This window comes from Aphelocoma coerulescens, chromosome 1A (assembly GCF_041296385.1).
Source record: "Aphelocoma coerulescens isolate FSJ_1873_10779 chromosome 1A, UR_Acoe_1.0, whole genome shotgun sequence".
NCBI lineage: Eukaryota > Metazoa > Chordata > Aves > Passeriformes > Corvidae > Aphelocoma > Aphelocoma coerulescens.
Window position 1 is genome coordinate 9614097 of NC_091014.1, and position 12237 is coordinate 9626333.

Consider the following 12237-nt stretch of genomic DNA (forward strand, 5'->3'; position numbering starts at 1 on the left):
ACCTGCAGGAAAGGGGCTTTTCTTTGGGTGGAGGTGCAGTGCCAAGAGATGAAGCTCCGCTGCTCCATCTCGTGGGAGGAACTAAGCACATCATGATGCACTTGTCAGGCAGGTGCAACATTTCTGTAGCCTGTTTAACTGCTCTGAGCAAAGGGATAAAATCTCTGTCTGCTGTGAAGGCAAAGATTCAAACAAGAGAAACGGGGGATAGAAACCTGACAGTGTTCTCTGAAGGTGAGTTTTCACTCACATACAAGTTTTCTCAAGTCCTCTTTCACGTTCCTCAAGAAATGAAATTCCAGACATTGTAGGAGGAATAAAACTAGACCAATCACCTCTGCAGGCCTCGGTTAATACGTGGAACCTAGGAGTTGCTGCCTTGCAGCTCTTCTAGCATCCAGACTTTCTAAGACCACATAATCCCGTGTCCTCCATCCTCACCCACTCTTTTGGAACCTATTAAAACTGCATTTAATGAAACCAGTGGCAGTCAGGTGATGTTTATGTCATTAATGGTAGCAAATTTCACTTTTATTACACTGTTTGTCTCTCATTAGTTTCTAAACCTTCATGTCCCTTTGATCACAGGATAGATGTCTGTTCCTTGGGGTGTGAGGCTTTTGTGTGATTGATTGGTAACGACAGATCACTGTCATAGGCACTCTTATGTGATGATTTTATCAGTGAAAATTCCAGTAAATTCCCTGTTTCACTAGCATGGATCTGCACAGTCCCTCAATGACTGCTCTTCACAGAGTCCAGCCGAACTCGAGCATCTCAATGGGACAGAATTTTCCATATAATTCTCTTGTTTAAAAAGGATAAAATAGTTTTTGGGTTTGGTTATTTTGGTAAGAAAGAAATGCCAGCTAATATAAAATTTTAAGGAATAAGTTAATAATATTTTAAAAAATTTTTAAACTTAGCATTCTTAGAAAGGCACAAAGTCTTCACACTCACACACACTTTTCTTTTGGCAAAAATCTGCTTCCTCTGTTGCTTTTTAATGTTCATCTTCATTAATGTATACATAATGAATATATTAATTAATTTATGATTTTAATTCATCAATCAAATTATTGATTTTTAATTCAATAAATTCATCATTAAATGATAGTTTTAAAGAAAAATTTTGCAGTCTTCAGTATTGTCTTCAATGTGATCAGATGGAACCATGTAATATTAAAAGGAAATACAGTGTACTTTTTATATTTGCCCATCTTTCAGAAGACAACCCTGATTCCAGTAAATATATCATGTAAGCAACTCTTTTCCCTTGAGGACTGAGAGTGTAGGGCCCTCAGAATGCATTATTGAGAGGGGAAATCAGCTGAACAGCCTCTCTTACCTTAGTCTGGGAGGAATTCCATGAAGGCCAAACATGAATATTTAACTGGGGAAGGGAATGCCGGTTTGGTTTGCTGTAACTTATTTATGAGTTAAATTTCCAAAGCTTTTTAAGACACGTACATGCTTTTTGGGTCACATTGCTTTCATTACATCAATGGAGAGAATAATTGCATTGTCTTCAGTGAGATCATGACATATTTACACAGCCATGAAATAAATAAATATTATTAATAAGCTTGGGTCTAGATCATCCACTTTACTTACTCACAGAAGCTGAAAGAACACTGTAGCTTCAGGGGTTAGATGTCTTAAAGGAATTTAACATATCAGGTCTAAGATTCCCCCATGCCATCCATAGGAAACAAATGCCCCACAGAGTTTGTATTTGTCCATGATCTGCAACTATCTTTGTCTTGCCTTCCAACCAAACGAAACCAAGGTGTGCTTTCACTAATTAGTCAACAAGGTTGACAATGATTAGAATTTTCCCTCCAGTCCAAAAATCTGCCTACAATTCTCTGACTTGTAGGGTGGCATAAGGTAAAATCTCTGATAGCCCCATGACACACAGAAAGAAAATTCTGGAATTTTTAATTGCAATGCCACCTGCAGTACAAATAATGGTAAAATTTGAAACTAAGGTTGAAGAACACTTGATGAAAAAGAGCTCTAAATCCATCAAGCAGGTATTTTAGATCAGAAAATTTGAAATAGTGTAAATTTCTTACTTTTTTTGTAGTCCTTGATTTAGCAGTGAGTTTATAAGGAGGAGGAATTGTCAAATTCTGACATGTTAGTGAATGATTTATTAGGTGTCCAAAAGCAAACCTGTGAGTCACAAGATATAAAGAAAACAGGCCTCAAATGGTCAGTCCAGATTTCCTGCTGAAGTAAAGACTGTTATATTCATTAGGGAATCTAACAAAGAAAAACATTACAAGTATCAAAACCATGTCTGATCTTAAGCTGTAAAAGCAGGAGTTTAAGAAATTTCAAGATGGGTGATTTGTCAACATTTGCATTACCTGCATGACATTGTGTAATCTCAGTGTCACACTGTTGAATGATAACTCTGAAGATCAAACTGGCCCCTTCGCCTCATGCTGGCTTTCCACCCATTGTTAATTATGATGTTTGCCTTTGTGGGACTTTTATGTGCCTGGCATTCAAATGCTTTTTCCACTTGTGACCTCAGCTGGTGTGATCCTACTTCAGCAAGAAGGCATGAAGCAGGGCTGGTTTTTGTTTCCATGTTTCTCTTTCTTATGTTTTCACCTGCCTGCTAGAGGTTGACAGAATTTTGTCAGAAACACCAGAATTCCCACTAGGTCAGTAGATAATACTCTGCTCAGGAATATCCCTTACCTACCCTGCGTTGTGAGATTATTACCTAATGTCTGCAAAGCGCTCCAAAACCCTCGGGTGAAAAGCAGCATGAATGTGCAAAGCGGTGCTAAATGTATATCGAGAGTTTTAAATGTATCTGTACATGGGTGGGTGTGTATCTGTGTGCATGCTTAAGCCCATCTACATATGCATCCCCATATACATTTAGGATCCCTGTATTTAGGAATCTGTAGCTGTTGCATATCAACACTATCCAGGGGACTTCTTGCCACCTCTCCAGAACAACACAGGAGATTCCCCTTTTCCATAGTCAGGACTGTGATGTGCATTTTTCCCAAGAAAACCTATGCAGAACCTCTACAGGGAAGAGAGTGTTTTTCACCACTGCTACAAAAATTGAGAAGAAAAATTAGGTTTTATAATAAATTGAAATATTCACTGAAGAAAATGTAGTCACACTTCTACAGTTACATACTCTAGCCTAGAAAGCTCCAACAAAAAGTCCTTCCTCTTAATTGCTTTCATTGCTTTCAGGCCATACCTCTCACTTGCCTGAGAGTGAGCTGACTGTGTATCTGCATAGTAGAGAGATGTTCATGTACCCTTGGAGTACAGATGCAGCCATGTACCCATGGCCTTCTGAAACAGGTTCTGTTGAAACTGTTGAACAGTTTTCTTAAACTTTTCTTTATTAAAAAAAAAATATATATATTTTCAGTTCATTTGCAACCAGTAAGGATTCTGGAGCACATTTCACATCCTTACAATGTTTTTTGTCCTCCTCTCAGCATCAGTTCTATTCAGTAACAGATGTTGTTATGTTTCTTTTGTATCAACTTTGGAAAGTACTCTTGCCTCCTTTGGGATGAAAAGTGCTTTACAAATGTAAGCTTATTGTTATTCCTTTATGAGAATCTTTGACAGTTCACTGCTGTTGCCCATGGAATTTTGCCCTGGTAATAAAGCTGTTAATAATACACTATCACTCAACCTTAAGAAAGTAATGCAGTATTTATTGGGTTAGCATCAATGTTTATCATTCTTGATTCAGTGATATAAATTACTTGTGTAGCATTTCAGATGGAGAAACGGGGTTGCTGGTGAAAAGATGGACATGATTCTGCAGAGGGCTTAGCACAATCTTTAAATAGAAATAGAGGATTTTCTTCATTAGATGTGATACTCATGTAGGTTAGGGCTCATTGTATATATATCATTTACATACAAACTCTTAAGCTTGTGCAAAAAGGACAGCATTCCTTCATTAGATAATGCTGGGATGAAGTGGGGAAAAACCCCTCGCTGAACATTTGTTGTTTGCATGTTAATTTTGAAGCTCACAACCCTTAATTCAAGATTTCCATACTTTGGTGCTTTGACAGATCCTTAGGGAGCTGAAGAACAGAGTATCAGAACAGAATATAACAGACCTTCATTTTTAGCACTGTAGTCTTCAAAACTGTACTGAAAATTTTACTCCTTTTGGCTGATCAAATTTTTACTCCTGTTTTGCTGACCAAATAATGCATGTTTGTGTACCCAGACTGCAGCACAGTATCACAGAATAGGAAAGCAGCATGTAGCAGAAACAAATGTCAAACTGCACTTTTCTGCCTGCTCAAAATGAGCAAAATCTTTTAAATACTTTTATCAATTTTGTTTATTATTTTTCCCTTTTTATCTTTCTTCTGCTATCACACCAAATTAACAGAGATGGGCTATCAGTGTCCTAGATGCTTTAAAAACACACAGATCAAAAACAGCTAAAACAGCTAAACAGCTATAAAAAAGATACAAAGAAAATACAGGCTGAAACAAAAAAACAGAAGACACAATGAAAGTTCAAGAATGACATGTTTTAATTAGCATGGAAGTCAGAGTTTTAAGAGAAAATTTTAAAAGGGAAAATTACATAGTCTTGTCTATCTTTATAAGTAACATAAGAAGCAGCATGGGAGGACATAAGAAAATGCCTGTCTGAAAATGTAGCACATATATAGGAAAATAAAGTACCACAAGCCAAAGTCTTTTGCCAAATTCTTGATACTGAATGAGATCATCTTCTGTCCTTGTTTCAATTATTTATCCATAAATCATACAAATAAACTCTTGTGCTTTTCCTTCCAAATAGAAAATAATGCAGAAATATTTACCTTTGTATTGATGTACAAATCTTCTTTTCATTCTACACCATTTCTTTCTTCCACCGGGAAAGTTTTTTCCTACATTAACTATGGTATAGGTCAGTTGATCTGAGCCTTTTATTCTTGCTCTTTTGGATAATGTACACCTCAGGGATTCAAGAAGGAAAAATAAACACATATTTACAAGACAAAAGTAAGTAGAAAATGGGCATATAAAATGAAAAAAGTTGGAAACTGCTGATATGAAGAAATCACAGTCTTCTTTTGTATAAGTGTAATTAAGAATAGGTTCCAACTGTGATCTCTGCAGGCTTCAGACTTTCATTGAATTAAAGCTCAGTCTACCATGTCCAGCTAAGGGAATATCACTGTACTGGCGTTACAGAAAAGCACAATAACAGACCAGAGTAACATCAAGAATCCTGTTCTCCCATTTTTTGTTTTTACATTGTTCCACATAATCTCTTTTGCCATGGGTTTGCTATCATTTAATTCAATTCCTTCAGAAACAGCTAACCAACAAAAATGTCCTGGTCTGCCTGCATGTGAATCCTCATCATTATTTAGTCATTACTAGATGTCAGCATAGAAGACTAAATACAAACTGCACTTGAGAATATAAGAGAAATTCTAAAGCAGTATTTATTTGTCCTGTTGTCTCCTCTCCATCATATATAATTTGCCAGTACCTTTGTCACATATCAATGGAAAATGCTGCTCTTTTTATTCTGTTTTGGAAGCCAAGACGGGTCCCTTTGGAAATAGGTTTCTGACAGACCTATTCTTTACATCATTTTGAATGAAGTCCACTGTAAATGATGTCACTCCCTGTAATTTATCCCTTTGAAATTCTCTTTACCTTCATAAACCAATAGATCTAAAATGTCTTAAGACTGATGTAATGGAGAAATGGTTAAACAAAAGTATGTAAAACCTGTGATTTCATTTCTGTAAACCACGTCTGTTCCCAGCAGTATAGCTTTAAAATTAAAGCTGTTTAAGGTTTCTTGAGAAGAGGTTGTCTGGAAAGAATGCTTTTAAAGTTAAAAGATTTTTTGCTAAGTCATTTTTGACTTGAGCGGTGGCATGTCGCTTGCCATCTAGCATTGTTTAAGAAAAGCTCAGGTAAAGAATTATGGCAGGGAATCATGTATTTAAAACTGCAAAGAGTCCAAGAGAAACAGGAACAATAATATAATAAACTTAATCACCTATTTAGCAGTATTTTTTTCATGTCTAAAACACAAGAGAGTTAAAGAAAAAAAAAAAACATGTTAAACTAAACAGAAAAAGATACTTTTCTTGTGGATTTTCACTGATATTATCTGTCCATTTTTATGCCAGAATAAAAAAAAAAGGTCTTTATTGTTTATTACTAGGAGTATGATACAACAAAGAAAGCTTAATATCTCTTTCTGTCTTAACAATGAAGAGCTGAAAAGAAAACCACAACTTGATTGTGTTAGAATGAAATGGCAGCTGATACTGCTCAAAAAAAACCCAAAACATTCTTAGTGTTGAAAGATGATCCTGCTAAGAGACTTTCTTGTTCATTTGTACCGAGATCAAGTACAATGAAGTTTTGCAATACATCATATCTCCCCGGCCCACTAGAAATTAAAGCAAAAGGAATTCTTCGTATCTTATTGGTATTCAGACCATACAGAATAGTGTCAATTGCATAGTAGACTTCATCTAAAATATCTGCTAACAAATGTAGAATGTAATGGAATTCATAACACAGCAATGTTCCATCTCTGGGACAAATAGCTGTGGTACAGGGAGGGAAAGAAACAATAAAAACCATGTTTCATATTGACTGAATAATAATAGAAAAATAATAGAAAAAAGGTACATGGATGCCTTGGAAGCATGGATGCTTTCAAGGTATAAAAAGCTACATAAGCAGGTAGTTTAAACTCCTTTTATTTTGTTTTGTTTGGTTTTCATTTCTGGTCTTGTACTTTTTCTTCTCCTGTATGATCAGGGAAATTTTTTATTGTCACCTGCAGCCAAAAAGACAACACAGTGTGACAGTTATTGACAGCTGTAAATGGATGGGTGAAGATAATTTGGAGGGGTGCAATCCATCAGCAAGTAAAATAGATAACATCATTGGTGAGAAAAAAGGTTATTGATATTCACTTATCTCAGGAAATATCCCCCATTTGTGCTGTGATACACTAAATTTGTAGACCCTGGAGAAGTCTACTTGCAAAAGAAAATCTTCCCAAAATGAATATGCATCTCACTAGGAGGCTTTCTTATCAGACAAATCAGGATCTTGGAGGTATTTTCAGAATAAATAGGTATAGAGGGCTTAGGATGAGGCTAGGGATGGTGAAAGAAAAAAAAAGAAGAAAGATGGAAGAAAATTAAAAGTACTGAGATAATGAATAACAATAATTACAAAAATAGTTTTTAGGACTGTAGATCTAGAAAGACAATTACATGGCAGGAAACTATGCTAAAATGGCTAGTAATAAGCACTATATCTTTTCCCAGTTGAGCAGTGATTTTGTTATGGAAACTAAATGTGTCCTCCATTGTTTCCAGCAATGAGACTAATTTTCATTGTATTGCAAGGTACATAACATTGTCTTTCATTTCTAGGGATTGTAGTGCCGTGTGCTTCATGGATATGTTCCATACTCTACCCCATGGTACCTGAGGGACATCAGTGAGATCTCTTCATCCCAAATTAATTACAATGACCTTTATAAGCCACTTGCATGTGGCTGGGGTGTTGTGCACTCATAGAACAAGGGGAAATGCCTTTAAACTGAAAGAGAGAATGTTTAGATTGGATATTAGACAAAAATTCTTCTCTGGGAGGGTGGTGAGACACTGGAACAGTTGCCCAAAGAAGCTGTGGATGCCCTATCCCTGAGAGTGTTCAAGGCCAGGCTGGATGGGGCTTTGGGCAGCCCAGTCTAGTGGATGGTGTCCCTGCCCACGGCAGGGAGGTGGGAACCAGATGATCTTTACGTTCCCTTCCAGCCCAATGAATTATATGATTCTATGAAAATGCTACCCTGAAGTTCATGACCAGAAACTGAATATAAGACACAGTCTTATGCAGCAGAAAATATTTCCCAAATAACACTCTGGCAACATTAATGGAAAGAAATAGTAGGAGAGACCATTACACACTTCTATTTGGGTTAAAGGATTACCATCATGAGGAGCACACACAAGCAGACTCAACCCAAAAACTCCCCACCCATAACTTCTGATGCTAAGGGGTAATCATTCATTAAAAAGATAAGATATTTTGGTGTACATTGTTGAAAGATTCTCCTGGAGTCAACGGGCTCATAATTTAATCTTATATTGCCTTTGAGGAAACAGTGCAAGGCAATGCATTTTATCGTATGTTGATTCTGTCAGATTCATATGTTGCTTAAAGACACCGTGATTTCTGAGTAAGGCAGAATTAAATGAGAAATTGCATAGAAGGAAAGAAATAGTAGGGAAAAAAGTATCTACAGAAGTGGCAATCAGAAGCATATTGCAAGTTTTTATCATCAGATTTTATGAACAATATTTGAGCATCTGCATATGTGATGTGCACATGCAATAAGTGGAGAGATACACGTTCCTAACTTAGGTTCTTAGAATTAGTCTTTGAAACACTGATGCAGCCTGGATGTTGAAACTGGACCCACTTCACTAAACTGGGTTACTGAAGCTGGAAAGTACCAAATGCAGTGGTCATTCGAGAATGTAAATTTTAATTAAATAGATAGTTAAGTTGTGTGCTCTGTTCAGAATTGCAGCTTTCTGAAAATGTTTTCAAATTTCCTGTTTTTCAGGTTGGGATAGGTGGTAGATAGAATATAATAAAAATTTAAGACGCAAAGAGACCATAAATTAGTAGTACAAAGGGTTAAAAATTTCATCTTGATGCTTCTTTTCCTTTCCTTTAGTTCGATGCACTTGAATATCAAAGGTTTGATAACAGCACATCCTAAGAAAATCTCTTCTGATCTCCTATGCAATAATATCTGTTTATCTTTCCGTCTGCTGAGAGAAGTAGAATTTGAAATGGCAAACTTGCACTCCAGGTAAGAATGTTGGATTAATGAGTTAACTTGTCTCTTGTGACTGCTTTTACAAACAGAAGCAACAGTGAAAGAGGTGGATCAAGGAAAAGGATGGATAAACAGTCTAAAACACTAAAAATGAAAGGGTGGAGAGAGCTGTTGTGTAAAGACAAGCAAAATATAAAAACAAGTTAAACTTTAATGATTTTATCAATATGTTTAAAAAAAATTAGCCCAACTATCAGCAGGTCTGAATGACTCGATTCATCCCTTATGTTTTACAGCTTCTTAACCATTCCTTAGTCATGTTTTTGCTTTCTAGTGTAGTGTACATGCCTTCACGCCAACAATAGGAAGTATGTTTTCACTTTATCACTGGAAATATAAGCTATTAGAAAACCTATTGGACTGAAATTCAAGAAATAATGTGGCAATTTCTGTGTCGTTATGCTTTTCAAAAACCTTTAAATGATAAGACCCCTGGAGATATTTCATTTGTAATCAAGGACTTTTTCCCCTACCTGGAGTAAGTTCTTTTGGCAGAATCATCTACTAAGCTAAGCTGAGTACTACTAAACTGCTTAACAGCTACTTTCTTTCATATGACAGGTTGGATGAGACACTCTGAAGCTGAAATCCATTTTTCTCATTAAAGACTGTATTACTGTCATAAAAGCAGTTAACCACACCACATTTGATGCTTATTACCACTTATCTGCATAAAGCCCAGCAAAAGCAAACTCCTCAAAAAGAAATCAAATTTTATATACCAGTTTAATTCCCATGACATTCAGTGAGGTGTCCTGTGAACTTTAGAAGAAATTTCACTAAAATTGTCTAAGCAAATTGCAAATGAGTTCCCACATCTGGCTTGAACTCATCTATCATTCATTGTAACACGAATAAATGAAGACATTCATCACAAAGCACGCAACAGAAATTGTGTTCTCCTATTGATATAATTAAATACTCATAGAGGGCTAAATGCATAATAGCTTCCAGACCTTTTATTTCATGCCAGAATTCAATGGCTCCATACTCATATGTTCCTAGTCAGAATCATTGTGAACCCTCTCCAGTTTCTAAACATTTATTGCTAGTGCAGTAATAATAAACATCTTGCATTTATAAAATGTAATGTTGCCTAGAATTTTTCATTTTTCAAGAATGTAGATCACACTGTCTAATGGCTCTCATATGTCCAGCATGCCCATGAACAATTTGTCTTCTCAGTGGAGTGTTAATCTGACACCTCAAGGACAGAGCCAGTTTCAAGAAGACTCCGAGAAAAGCTGGAATATTTCACGTGTTGCAATAACTACTGAAAGCCCAAGTGTATTTACTCTGGGGTTACCCAAATCTCTGGATTATATTACTTATGCTTTTCAGTGTTTTATTCTAATGGGAATTATTAAAGATGCCAGGAGATTTGTTTTGTTCTTTGGGCATATGCCAAAAATAATTAAGAGAATTTTGTAGTAATAATGACATATATTGGGCAATCCTGAACTGGATTTAGGGAAGGGCAGGAAATAGGTTTACTGGATCGCTAAAATGCTTCGAGACACAAAAAAGTAATACATTCAATTCAAACCTGTGAACACAGGAGGTCTTCTGTAACGATGAAAATCAAGATATGTTCTTGTCATCCAAGTCTTCTTTTGGTAAAAGAACGAGGGCTAGACTGATGTTCCCGTCTCACTTCTCATGTCCATGTAAGGTGTTCCAGTCATGCAATAATTGTACTGACCTGATCAAAGATCTGTTCAGTTTTATGGAGAGTTGTCTTCTGTCCTTACTGAGCTTTGAATCAAATACTCCCATGCATTTAAAGCTATTACTTTATCCATAATAACACTTAGCTGAAGATTTAGCTGTGCTTTATATTCTAGTTATAAAATAATAGAAATTGAATTGACATGTAATGAAAATTAAACTCAATTAGATAGGAAAAATATTCTGTCCTTCCAAAGTGGCATAATTACCCTTATTGAGGAATTATTTCTCTAAGCTTGTTTGCATGTGGTCCAATTATATATGTGAATGCTTACTTAAAATAGGACCCAAAATAGCTGGCAAACAAATCAGCTCATGGGCCAAGGAACTGAATAACTCAATTTACACTGTTTCCTGCCAGCAATAGAGTATTTTGTGTCAGAAAATTGGTGACCACATCCTAGAATTTTATTGGGGTACATTAGCCACTGGCTGTGATATGGTCTTGTTCAACCTCAGATGTCCACAAAACTCACTTACAGTGCAGATCACATAGTTTATTGGGGGATATCTTGTTTGGGATGAGATGAATCATTGCCTCAACACTCCTGCTTCTCATAGACTGTGAAGTGAGCCTGAAGTGACAAGCTCAGGGATGGATATTTACGTGGAGCTACGTGACCCTTGCTTTGCTTCTCCTCAGTGACAGCAGCAGGGAGTGGTGATAGACATTTGGCTGCATCGAGTGTTCCAACACACCTAAGTGTCATCCTGAGGGGCCATTCCTATAGGACCATTTGCTGTTCCAAAAGAAAGGAGAAATCTGAATGGTAGTCCATTTGATAGTCATGCAGGGCTTTCTTCTGCTTTGAAAACAGAAAATCCATTGTTTGGCCAGGGGAAATTTCTACCCTGATGGTGAAAATTGTTTGTTACCTCTGATCATACAATCCTTTCAAGGAAAATATTGTCTTTCCATCTTTATTTACAACTTTATAATTAATTTGAGTTTTATTTTCTAGACTTAACTGCCACAGAAACTTCTGACATAGGAGGAAATAGAGGGATGGATTGTAACTGGAGAAGTTTTGTTTTTATGAACTGCTCACTTTCATTTAGGGGGAAGGACAAAATTAATACTTTAGATATTGCGCTCTGCTCATGTAGAAGGCAAAATAAACTTTCTTCACCTACTCCAGACCATGTATTACTTTATTAATGGAATTTCAGTGTGAAATTTCTAAAATCTATAGGTCAATGAGACAAAGACATTTAAAAACTGAAGTCCTTGTTGAAAATTAGAGTAGTAGTGTGACAGGTCATTTAGCTGTTGTTTAAGTGTTAATCAAAATCATTTCTCACTAGCTGCTCTATGAAAGAGCTAGAAATTAATTTAGATCTCTGATTCTAGCTCCAGGACTTCAATGACAAAAATATGTTCCTGAATAACTGGCAAATTTGTATTCTTAAATTGTTTCAAAACACTTTGCATGTTTCCAGTCTTGGATTTCTCATTTCATTTCATCATCTTTTTCTTGCCAAGAAGTCCATTGTCTGGCTGGGGAAAAAAAGTATTTATGTGAAGCTCATATTTTGTTGTTAAAAAAGTGGTTTGGTCTAAAAATTCCATTCAT